We start from the raw sequence: 12,303 nt of genomic DNA on the forward strand, positions 1-12,303 counted from the left end.
ATATGCATGAGAAATATGCTCACATCCCTGCGCCAAACGCTGCATACTGATATCCTCACGTCACTCAGCCAATTGTCAAATATAGTACAAAACCAGGAGCGCAGAATAAGCCACATTGAGCACAACATGGGAGACGTCATCACGGCGCACAATAATTTAATCGACGCTCATGCAGGCCACTCTGCTGACATAGAACAAATTAACCAAAAATTGGCCGACCTGGAAGATAGGTCAAGGCGCAACAATATCAAGTTCCGAGGAATACCTGAATTTGTGGCAAACGATGACCTAATCCCATACATACAGCAATATGCCAAAATCCTCGTACCATCAGTGTCTGACCTGGAACTTGCAATTGACCGAGCGCACCGCCTACCTAAACCCTCCTTTTTACCAGCATCTACACCTAGAGATGTCTTAGCACGCATTCATTTTTACCACGTGAAAGACAAAATCATGTCAGCTGCCCGCAATCCGCCTCCGATCCCGCCGTCACATGCCAATCTCCGCTTATATGCGGATCTATCCAAGGCGACCCTCCATAACATAAAACGCATGCTATCAATCACCAAGGCCCTCAGGAACCACGGCATAGCATACTAATGGGGATTCCCCACTAAGCTAACGGTGCGACAAAATGGTAGGATCTTTACCATCAAAACACTGGAAGCAGGCCTGGATTTGCTAAAATCCTGGAATATCATCCCTGCGGAAACGCAGGATCCTACGCATAGTTCTATGGACGCAACATAGCCCTTACAGGGCATACTTTTCTCTACCATTCAACATGCTTCTCCGCTCTCCCAGGAGCCATTCATACACTTGATTTGTCTGGCGTTTGGCCTACACCCTTCTACTCCGATTAAAGGTTTTTTTTTTCCTTTTTGCAATTAGCTTGACCACCACCCGGTGATCAAGCTCTCCTGCGTTCCCCAGTTTAGAGGTAGCAAACTTGGCTACTCGTGATGTTTGCATTTTTCGCAAATGGTTTTTTACTGTTTCCCCTATCCTCACTACTTCTTTACCCTGGCACCATTGGACATCCACTCCACTCTCTAAGTCCATATACAGCGACACAGATTGGAATACTCTTTTTATCGCTTCATTCGAGCCACATATACGCCGCATCCATTCGATCATTTTCTCTCATGGAAAAACACATACTCATCCGATTCTCCCAAACAACACTCCAGTTAACGGAAAACCCTGGAATTACAAACACCAATGATTAACTTTCTGTCTTTAAACGTCCGAGGTCTCAATTCACCTTATAAAAGGTCATTACTGTCCAGAGAAGCACGGAAGTCGCGGGCGGACATTCTCTTCATACAGGAAACACACTTTGCTGCTAACAAATCACCCAAATTATACCTTCACCGATTCTCTCAAATATTCATGGCGACCAACACCACTAAGAAAAATGGAGTGCTCACGGCCATAAATGACTCTCTCTCATTCCGCATTATTTCACAGACAGCGGACTCACAAGGACGCTTCCATATTTTAGTGTGCCACATAAATGACAAAACCTACACTCTAGTAAATGTCTATGGACCAAACTGCAAACAGTTACGTTTCTACCGGAAACTTCTCAAAACCATCTCCTTACATAAACAAGGGAAACTTATAATTGGTGGCGATTTTAACATTCTGGGGAATTCGGACATAGACTCATCTTCCACTACCATACATACTAAACCTACGTTTAACCAATTTCTTCACGACAATGACCTCTATGACATTTGGAGATGTCAACATGGCTCTGAACGGGACTATACGTACTACTCCCCTCCACATCTTTCCTACTCAAGAATAGACATGTTTATAACAGACAAATGGACACTACAACAAGTGACGTCATCCAAGATAGGGACCATTACCTGGTCCGACCACGCTCCGATCCAAATATCCTTGGTAGACGATCAAAAAACAGCATTATCACCTATCTGGAGACTCAACTCTGCTCTTTTAGCTACACCGGAAAATTTAAACCACATCCAAGAAGCTCATGAACTTTTCTTTGATATTAACTCCACCCCTGATATATCCACTACCACGCTCTGGACAGCTTACAAGGCCTACATGAGAGGTATCCTCATCCAATTAAACTCCCGCATTAAGAGGCAACGGTCTCAACAAATTGACCAACTTATGACTTCTATCCGCCTTAATGAAAAACTGCATAAACAACACCCAAACCCAGCCACAATGACGACCCTAAATTCTGATAGAAATAAATTGCGAACCATTTTTCTACAGGCATACGACGCCAATCTGCAAAAAACAAAAAACAGATTTTATGCGCTAGGTAACAAAGCTAACTCATTCCTTAGTAAGACTATTAAACAAAAACGACTTAAAACCAAGATAGCCACAATCCGACACCCTACCTCACAAAACACTCTGACAAACCCACAAGACATTGCCAAAGCTTTCGCGGCCTACTACCAGACCCTGTATAACTTAAAAGACGACCCTGAAACAATTCAGCCAACAGCACAATCGATCGAACAGTTTTTGCTTAACACTAATCTTCCGCGTTTAACCCATTCCCAACTCGCATTAATCTCTGTACCGATTGACGCTCCTGAAATAGAGAGAACTATACGCACTCTCCCTTTAAACAAATCTCCTGGAAATGATGGCTTCACCAATGAATATTACAAAGCACTAGCCCCCAAACTCACTCTCCCACTAGCTCTACTATATAACCACGCCGCTACTAGTGGAGAATTTCCCCAAGAAATGCTGCAATCAATAATTACTACCATTCCGAAGCCTGGCAAAGACCCTCAATTAGTACAGAACTACAGACCAATCTCACTTCTCAACACAGACATAAAGATATACGCTAAGATAATAGCCTTGAGACTACTTCCCTACCTACCAACTTTAATTCACCCAGACCAAGTAGGATTTATTCCTGGTAGACAGGCCCCTGACGCCACAAGACGAATCCTATCCTTAATACACCACCTTGAATTAAATCCCCAACCCTCGCTTCTACTATCACTTGATGCAGAAAAAGCGTTCGACCGCATTCACTGGCAATTCATGCTACATACCCTGCAAAAAATTGGAATATCAGATTGGATGTTGTCAGCCATAATGTCCCTTTACTCTAGACCCTCCGCCAAAGTATTAACTAACGGCACACTTTCTCAACCTTTCTATATCTCTAACGGAACTAGACAAGGATGCCCACTATCCCCTATAATTTTTGCTCTTCTTATTGAGCCACTAGCAGCCAACCTTAGAAAAGACCCTCACTTTACAGGATTTCAGTTCCTAAAAACCGAACACAAGATTAGTCTCTTTGCAGATGACATCATACTAATGATCACTAACCCATACAAATCCCTCAACGCAATACAAATGCACATCCAAAATTATACATCAGTATCTTACTACAAACTTAATGCACCGAAATCCTCCATACTAAATCTTCATACACCTACGAACACCCAAAACCTTATTTCCAAACACTTCCCCTTCACTTGGGAAAGACTTGCTATTCCATACCTAGGAATTAAACTCACTCCAAAGACTAACCAATTGTATAATACTAACTTTAAACCGCTGCTTGAATCTATCCCACATGAGATTAAAGGCCTATGCACTACTACCCTCTCGACGTTGGGTAGAATAGCTACACTTAAAATGTGTATCCTGCCCAAGATACTCTACATCTTCAGAACACTCCCTATCCTAATTCCTCATATCTTTTTTACCAAGCTTCAGACAATTCTGAATCAGTTCGTATGGAACTCAAAAAAGCCTAGATATGTTACGAATCTCCTAATTCGCCCTCCCTCCAGAGGTGGAGCGGTCCTCCCACATGTGAAGTCGTATTACCTTGCTGCTCTACTTGACCAACTTTTCTTCTGGAAGCAGCCCACTGTCAATAAGACCTGGTCCCTGATGGAAACCTCCCTATTCCTACCACATGCCTTACCTAATATACTTTTCGTATCCCATGAAGTACATCCTGTAGCCTTGCACCATAACCCTTGTATACGAGCTTCCCTAGCAGCTTGGGAGGAGTTTCTTACTCTTACCCAACTAAGGAAAGACAATCTCCAAATTCCCACTCCACTTTCGTCCCTACATTTCCTCTCTCCACATTTAAACCTAAACCTCTGGATAGACCAGGGCATGCTTCACATACAAGACCTATACGCTAACGACAAACTACATACCTTTCAGGACATTCGGGATAAATACCGAATTCCGGTTACAGAATATTTTACCTACATACGCTTAACCCACACCCTTCACAGGACGAAAGTACCACTTAACATAAAATTCCCAGCGACGGCACACCACTTTTTACAAAAATCTACCTACCCAAAAAAAGGTATATCGACTTTTTACACAATGCTGGTTGACTCACAGTTCACCACTTATACATCATCCCTAGCAAATTGGGAAAACATAAATCAACAACCGATATCTTCTTCTATCTGGGAGAGAACTTTCTCCACTACGTTTAAGGCCTCAAAGTGTAGTTCACACTGGGAATCATACTTAAAAATACTCCATCAATGGTACTTAACCCCTGTCAAATTGTCTATATTTTACCCTCATCTCCCCCAAACTTGCTGGAGACGTTGTGGAGATAGAGGCTCTCTTCTTCACCTGCTGTGGACAAGTAAATCCCTTACTTCCTACTGGAATCAAGTTTTCCAACTAATCTCCTTAATAGCACAAACCCCAATCTCCCCAAACCCTGCTTTTGCACTCCTCCACATTGGTATAGACAAATTTCCACTATCCTCACGCACTATTATTATACATATCTTATCGGCTGCAAAACTGAATATTACCAGGCTCTGGCGTTCCAACACCGCTCCTACACTTTCCCGCCTATTGACCGATCTTAACTTCTCATGTGAGATGGAGAGAAACACAGCACTCCGTAATTCCTCGCATCATAAATTCAAAATCCAATGGACTCGATGGTTACAGAACCCTAACTGTTCAATAAAATGATACTACAACATCCCTTTATACTACATCACCTGGACAACTATGGTGCCTTCACCCACCCCCTCCCCCCCCTCCTCCCCTCTCTCTTCTCTTTCTATTCCCTCTAAATATACCCACTATCGTTCCACTTGGTTCACATAAGGAAGCATACCTCTCATGTACCTTACTAAAGACGTTGCATAGTACCTCGGCCAGATGGCGAGGTGCCGTTAGCTCATTTTTTGATTACATATTTTGCTTATATAAATGTGAACTGCGTTATGCTACTGTTTTTCATTGTTTTTTGTATGTTCAAAAATCTTCTAATAAAAATATTTGAAAATAAAATGTTGCTTATATTAAAAAAACAAGTTGCAATCTAACTAGAAAGTACTTACAAAAAGCTGAAATGGATTAATACAATGATCTCTAAACTGTGGATAAATCGTTTTAACCACTTGACCTCCAGAGGATTTACCCCCTTTAATGACCAGGCCTCTTTTTGCTATTCGGCGCTGCACTCTTTCAACTGATAATTGTGCGGTCATGCAATGCTGTACCCAAACGAAATTTATGTCCTTTTTTTCACACAAGTAGAGCTTTCCTTCGGTGGGATTTGATCACCTGTACGCTTTTTATTTTTTGTGCTACAAACAAAAAAAGACCGAACATTTTGAAGAAAAACTATATTTTTTACTTTCGGCTATAAAACATATATAGTAAACTCAAAGTTAGTCATAAATTTAGGCCAAAATGTATTTTGCTACATATTTTTGGTAAATAAAAATCTCAATAAGTGTATATTGATTGTTTGTGTTAAAGGTATAGAATCTACAAACTATAGTATAGATATTGCAATTTGCGCCATTTTTTGCTATACAGCACTGCCATGCAGGTCTCCTGCAGACCTGTCAGTATATCTGTTTGCCTATATGGAATGTACGGCACCAGCGATCTGCTGATCGCTGGTGCAATACTTTACAGGCTGCTGCAACCAAAAATAATAAATGCACATTTTTTTTTACCTGCAAAAAAAATGTGAATTTAATATAATAATAAATTATACATATAATTATTTTTGGTCAAAAGGTGAACTTATCTTTTAAGTGAACCTGGGACTGGGTTATGAACATAAAGAATTTAAATAAATATACTTGCAGTCACTGTGGAGTAATGGATCTTCAAAGATTACATCAGAGACTGTGAAGTGGGTTGCAGTCAGTTTCAACACAGCACCTGCTTTTTGTTATATCAGAACACTGGAAGGCTGTAAAGTCCTCAGCACCGGCTGATGCAAAGGCTGATAGGCTGCCATTTTTAGTGCTTGTGTTGCACATTTTGAGCATTACCTGCTCTACAGTTCCTGCTGGTACAGAGGTAAGCAAGTTCATGTTTTAAAACATTTGTTGCTTGTTAAAAATAAGGAAATATTTTAATATCCAGACTGGCTACAGATTCACTATACTGTACACCTTGCGGTGGTTAGTGTTGCCACCAACAGCATGGGGCCAACAATCCCAGATGGCTTTACCCACCTATACTCTGTAATACAAAAGGTGTGTATACATTCAAAAAGAGGTCACCGGAGTGGGAAACCCACAGTGACAAAGAAAGATGGTATAGAAGCTTTTTCTAAACGTGATAAATCCAAGCAAAATCCACGGTAGCTACTAATGGTTTGGATAACAGAATAATTGCTGTAGTTGTAATGCTACTTTTAGCCATTCTAAAGTTAACAGTAAATGGGCCAAATACTGGCTTAGAACACATCTTAGACTTTCATGGATAATAATCTCCCGCTGCATGGTGATTATGTGACTGTAAAAACCAATAACATCACTTGAACATAATTGTCAGACCCAAATGTATAGGTGACTCTTGTACACACACTACTCTTCCATGCAGATGGACAAGTACTGAGATTGAAAATGCAGTATTGCCAGCTATAGCCACAACCACTGGCAGTCCAATCTACAGCACATGACCATATTTGGACTACTGGTTGGCTTAGCCTCATTGTGATAAATAGATGATATATCCATTATTCATGTCACACCTTTCTAGGTTATAAACGCCTTGACTTTCCAACCATTAGAAGCATTTGTTATTCTACAGAGACATTACAACCTACTAAAAAATCTTTGTGCAAGAGGACATGGTTGATCCCTATTTAATGAAGAAAAATATGCAAGAGTTTCGTCATGTATGGTCTACTAACACTCGCCAACTAAATTGGCTAAACAGTGAGAGGAGTTCTAGCCTTGCAGTGAAGAAATCAAGGATATGCAGATGTCCATGCACTGTACTCTGCTTTTACGCTGTCCATTGACAGGCAAATGCCAGACAGTCACTACCCCTGAATTTGCACATTATTATCCTTTATTTAGGGAGATTGAGGCAAAAGAAGAATAGGGTCATACCAACCAGTAATGATTTCTTCTTCATTTCCTCATTCATACTCAGAATATGGAAGAAAAAAATCGCAGCCTTTTAATTTTTTTCTTGTGAAGTAGACCATGCATATGTAAATCATTTTATAGGCGTTTGTTGTATAGTTTTAATTGTGTATGAACTTTAAGACATATCTTTTCATTACAAATGCAAGTTGAGCTTCTCGCTTATCAGTGAATAAGTCCCTATGATTAAAAATAATAGCCTATTTTCAATCTCTAATCACATGAAACACGGACAATGCTACTGGTACAGAAAATTTAAAATTTGCTCAAAGTGGTTGTAAAGGCTTAACGTTTTTTACCTTCATGCATTCTGTGCATGAAGGTAAAAACACCTTCTATGTGTAGCAGCCCCACTTACCTGAGCCCCCCGATCTCGATCTTGCGATGTCCATGAGAGCCTCGGCCACTGTCAATCATGGCCAGTGAGCCAATCAGGAGGGCTGTGGCCAAGCCACGGCTGAGTGTGTGAATGAACCCGTGGCTCAGTAGTGCGCCAGCTCGGGTGACCCCATAGCAAGCTGCTTCCTGTTGGGGCACCCGACAGGAGGGAGAGGCCGGGAGAAGCCAGGAGCGCTGGCGGAGAACTGAGAAGAGGAGGATCTGGGATACGCTATGCAAAACCTGCACAGAGCAGGTAAGTATGACATGTTTGTTATTAAAAAAAAAAAAAAGAAGAAGACTTTAGTATCACTTTATGTTGGCCATATATGGTTAATTTATTACTTTTTTCTCCAAGGAGAAAGCAGGTTGATTGAAAAAACTGAACAAATTCCACCATCCACACAAGTGAAGTGGATATGGGAATTCTCCTCGCAGTGCCATTATATATTCCGACAGCGGGGACCCTCCTGCCAGAAGACTACACAGATCAGAAATGCCGCTGATGGGCAGCTGTGCTGATCAAAGAAACATTTTCCAACAAGCCTGCTCTAGAGCAATCGCTCTTTAGAAACGGAAAGGGAAGCAGGTTTTCTGCTGAAACAGCAGATTGACAACCGGTTCCTCTTTCTTAGCCCATGCACCCCATTACAAGAGCATTTTTCAGAGGAGTTTTCAGGCAAAAAAATAATAACCCATCTAAGTGAATGTGCTAAACTCTTTTTATTCAATTTATTTAAACATCAATAAACAGCCACCTTGAGCACAACAGTCTTTACGTGTTTTGCTGTGCACCACAAGTCATTTGAACAGAATGTATATAACTGTGTAGATGGTAAACTGCTGGAATAAAAGCTGCAGGAAGAAATGTTGGTTATATTTCATGCAAATTTCATCCTGCTAAAAAGCAATACATAGTATTTTAGACCACCTACATGAAAACATTACATATTATTTTATTACAAAATACACAACTACTTTTCCAGGATCCCATTTAAAATATTTTGCAAACAATTAGGTGGAAATTTGATTAGATCTAATAATAAATGAAACAGGAGGCAATTGACATGAAATATAAATAAAAAGTCTAAAGCATTCCATACAATTAAAAGGTTTTAATGTTTTTACAGTATCACTAAGCAACAATCACCAGTGTGGTAACACTGTGGCAAAGTCAGCAGCTAAAATTTTAAACCCGACTTAAAGGGAAAGAAGAGTTATTGAACTTAAAGCCCAACTTTAGGCAAACAAAAGGTTTCCTATGCAGTGGGGCTGTGCCTGCAATACACAGATCAACTGCTTGTTTTGTCTTGGGGTGAAGAGAAAGCTTATACTTACCTGATCCTCCACTTTGCTGGAAAATCGCTCTCCCCCATGGCCCAGTGGTGGGTCGTTTCTGGTCTTGGAGCCCTTTCTGGGCTTGATGACGTCAGGAAAAGTCCACAACTCAAGACCGCTGGAGCGTGGGGGTGCTACAATGGTCTTGTGCTGAAGATAAGAGGATTAGGTATGTATATATCCGCTCTCCAATTCCTTAGACAAAAACGAGCAGTTTACTGTTCAGTGTGGGCACAGCCCCACTGCATGTGGAAACTTTTTTTTTTGTTCAGAGATGGGCTTTAATGTGTTCTACGTGTGTTGTCCATTCTTAATACCATATATTTAATGCAGTGCTGTGTTTGCAAATCCAAATAAAATATATATAAAAAAAAAAAAATAACTGCAACTTCAATGTAAAGATTCCAGAATCTACCAATCTAGAGAACTAGGAACTCATAAGTCTTCTGAAATTGTCTATAGGCTGTTTCTAGAATTTGAATTCACAATATGTACAGAATTACAGATGTATACAGACCGGTTGAAGTGGTTATAATGCCATTATTGGAAATGAGAAAAAATGAGAAATGTAAAGTAATTTTAGGTCACTAAACCTGTGCCTGTCGAATGAGGATGCTTCAAGTGACGAGGTCATATGGGTTATTTTCCAATTTCTTTTCTGACTTCCTAACATTTTCTGGAATGTATTCTGCAGGCTTTACAAAAAAAAGAAGAGAAAGAAAAAAAAAAAAAAGGTTAAAATTCACAGATAATCAGCTCTAACAAACAGTGTGCCTATTTGATAGGCAGTAAACAAATACACAGCAAACTACCCTGACGGACCAGAACGCAGAGAGTTCTATGTGTACTGATAAACATTCTGCATTAATTATCAACTAGTTTTTAACCACTTGCCCTCCAGAAGATTTAACCCCCTTAATGACCAGGCCATTTTTCGCTATTCGGCACTGCGCTATTTCAACTGGTAATTACGCGGTCATGCAATGCTGTACCAAACAAAATTTATGTTGTTTTTTTTTCACCCAAATAGAGCTTTCTTTTGGTGACACCACTGGATGTTTTATTAATATGATATAAAACAAAGACCGAAAAGTTTGAAAAAAAAAAATAAAACAATATTTTCTAATTTCAGTTATAAAAAATATCCAGTAAACGCAAAGTTAGTCATAAATTTAGGCCAAAATGTATTCTGCTACATGTCTTTGGTAAAACAAAAACCCAATACATGTATATTAATTGGTTTGTGTGTAAGTTATAGCGTCTACAAACTATGGTATATACATTGGAATTTACGCAGCTTTTACTTTCTGACTGCCCATCACATGTCCCAAGGTGCGAAAATGCCAGGGTAGTACAAATACCCCCCAAATGTCCCCTTTTTGGAAAGTAGCCCATGGAACATTTTATTTTTTTAACACAAATGTTTGGAAAATTGAAATGTATTTATTTTTACACAAAGTTGTCAGTTAAATGATATATTGCTCACGCATGCCATGAGTATATGTGGAATAGCACCCCAAAACACATTCTTCTATGGGGATACCACAATAGAGATACTTTTTGGCAGCCTAGCTACATACAGGCCCTCAAAATCCAAATGACCACCTCCAGGCTTTCAAAGGGCATATTTCCTCACATCACATCCCCACTACCTATCACAGTTTTGGAGGCCCTGAAATGCCAGGATATTAAAAACACCCCCCTAAATTACCCCTATTTGGAAAGTAGACATCACAAGGAATTTAGTAAGAGGCATGTTGAGTATTTTGCAGATATCATTTTTGTTATAGGGTTTTGAAAATGTAAAAAAGCCAAGAAAAAATTAATTTTTGTTTTCTTTCTTCATTTTCCAAAAACTTGAGGCAATAAATGAGATTTGTAAAATACCATGCCTCTTAGCAAATACCTTGGAGTGTGTACTTTCCAAAAAGAGGTCTTTTTTTGGGAGGGTTCTACTATCCAGGAACAAAATTAGACGCTTATGCCACACACCACACAGGCATGATGGGACTTGTAGTTTCATAACAGCTGGAGGGCAGCCAGTTTGACACCCGTGCCCTAAAGTATAAAATAGCGGTAGTTCAACTTTTTTATGTCACACGATATTAACACTAAGGTCTAGGAAATGCAACATTTCAGTAAAAAATACACTTAGGTTAATTTTAGGGCAAAAAAGGAATAAATTATCCAATTTTTTGTAAAATATAAAAGACAAGGTTGCATCGAGTAAATAGATATCCAACATGTCGAGCCTTAAATTTGCATGCTCTTGTAAAATGGCAATAAACTTTAGCTCCCAATATTTTCTATAGGTGACACTTTTAAAGCCCCTTATAGGTCATCAGTTTAGCGTTACGGAGGATGTCTGGTGCTAGAATTGTTGCTCTCATTCTGGTGTGCGCGGCGTAATATAACAGGAGAGCCCAAGAAACCCTTGGAAGGTGGGGGGTGTCCCTTACCGCAGCTTGTAAAAGCGATCTAGTGGCTAAATAGCCACTAGGACTGTTTTACATGAAAGCAGACCGCCAGCTGAAAAAAACAATACCAGGATGATGCCTGTAGCTGCAAGCATCATCCTGGTATAAGCACTCAAAGTCCAGTGATGTACCAGTACATTGCTGGTCCTTGTTGGGCATATATGTAATAGCAGAGAACACGAACATATGATGAATCAGGTCTGTGAACCAATATGACCCCAATTCATTCTTTTTTGTAATGCTCATGTTGATGATTAGGCCAAAAAAAGTTTTAAATTCAGAAACCGTGATAGGTTTCCATGCGAATTGTCTGGCAAGAGCTGAATTTGGGTGGGCGGCTATGAATTGTTGTGCATATAAATTGCTTTGGCCCACAATCAAGTTCATTGCTTTGACCAGACCCACCACTCATCGGCACATTGTTGACGGGCGGGCGGCAACTAGGTAAAACATTTTTGTTTTTTTTAAATGCGAATGTTTCCTTTGAACTGTCATCAATGGGTTAGGTTCATGACAGTTCAATCAGTGCACAGCAGAGAAATACACAGCAGCATGTCTCCCTAGTAAAATACACACAGCACATCATGTAAAACAGCACACAGCACACTGTTAACCCTTTGATCACCCTAGATGTTAATCCCTTCCTGACCAATGACATTAGTACAATGTCAGTGAGTTTTATTAAC

The 12,303-nt window shown here is 39.9% G+C and overlaps 1 long non-coding RNA gene across 2 annotated transcripts in view; it reads right to left on the reverse strand.

Moving 5' to 3' along the window:
- The window catches only part of LOC149455955 (uncharacterized), a 305,136-nt gene extending 295,299 nt beyond the window's left edge, over positions 1–9,837 (reverse strand). For both annotated transcript variants that reach the window (XR_016313987.1, XR_016313986.1), the window contains exon 1: positions 9,734–9,837. This is a non-coding gene — a long non-coding RNA (uncharacterized LOC149455955). The remainder of the gene's footprint in view (positions 1–9,733) is intronic.
- Between the last annotated feature and the right edge of the window lie 2,466 nt (positions 9,838–12,303).

Source organism: Staurois parvus, unplaced genomic scaffold (genome assembly GCF_062004578.1).
Source record: "Staurois parvus isolate SC_StPar_1 unplaced genomic scaffold, SC_StPar_1.0 ptg000380l, whole genome shotgun sequence".
Taxonomy (NCBI): Eukaryota; Metazoa; Chordata; class Amphibia; order Anura; family Ranidae; genus Staurois; species Staurois parvus.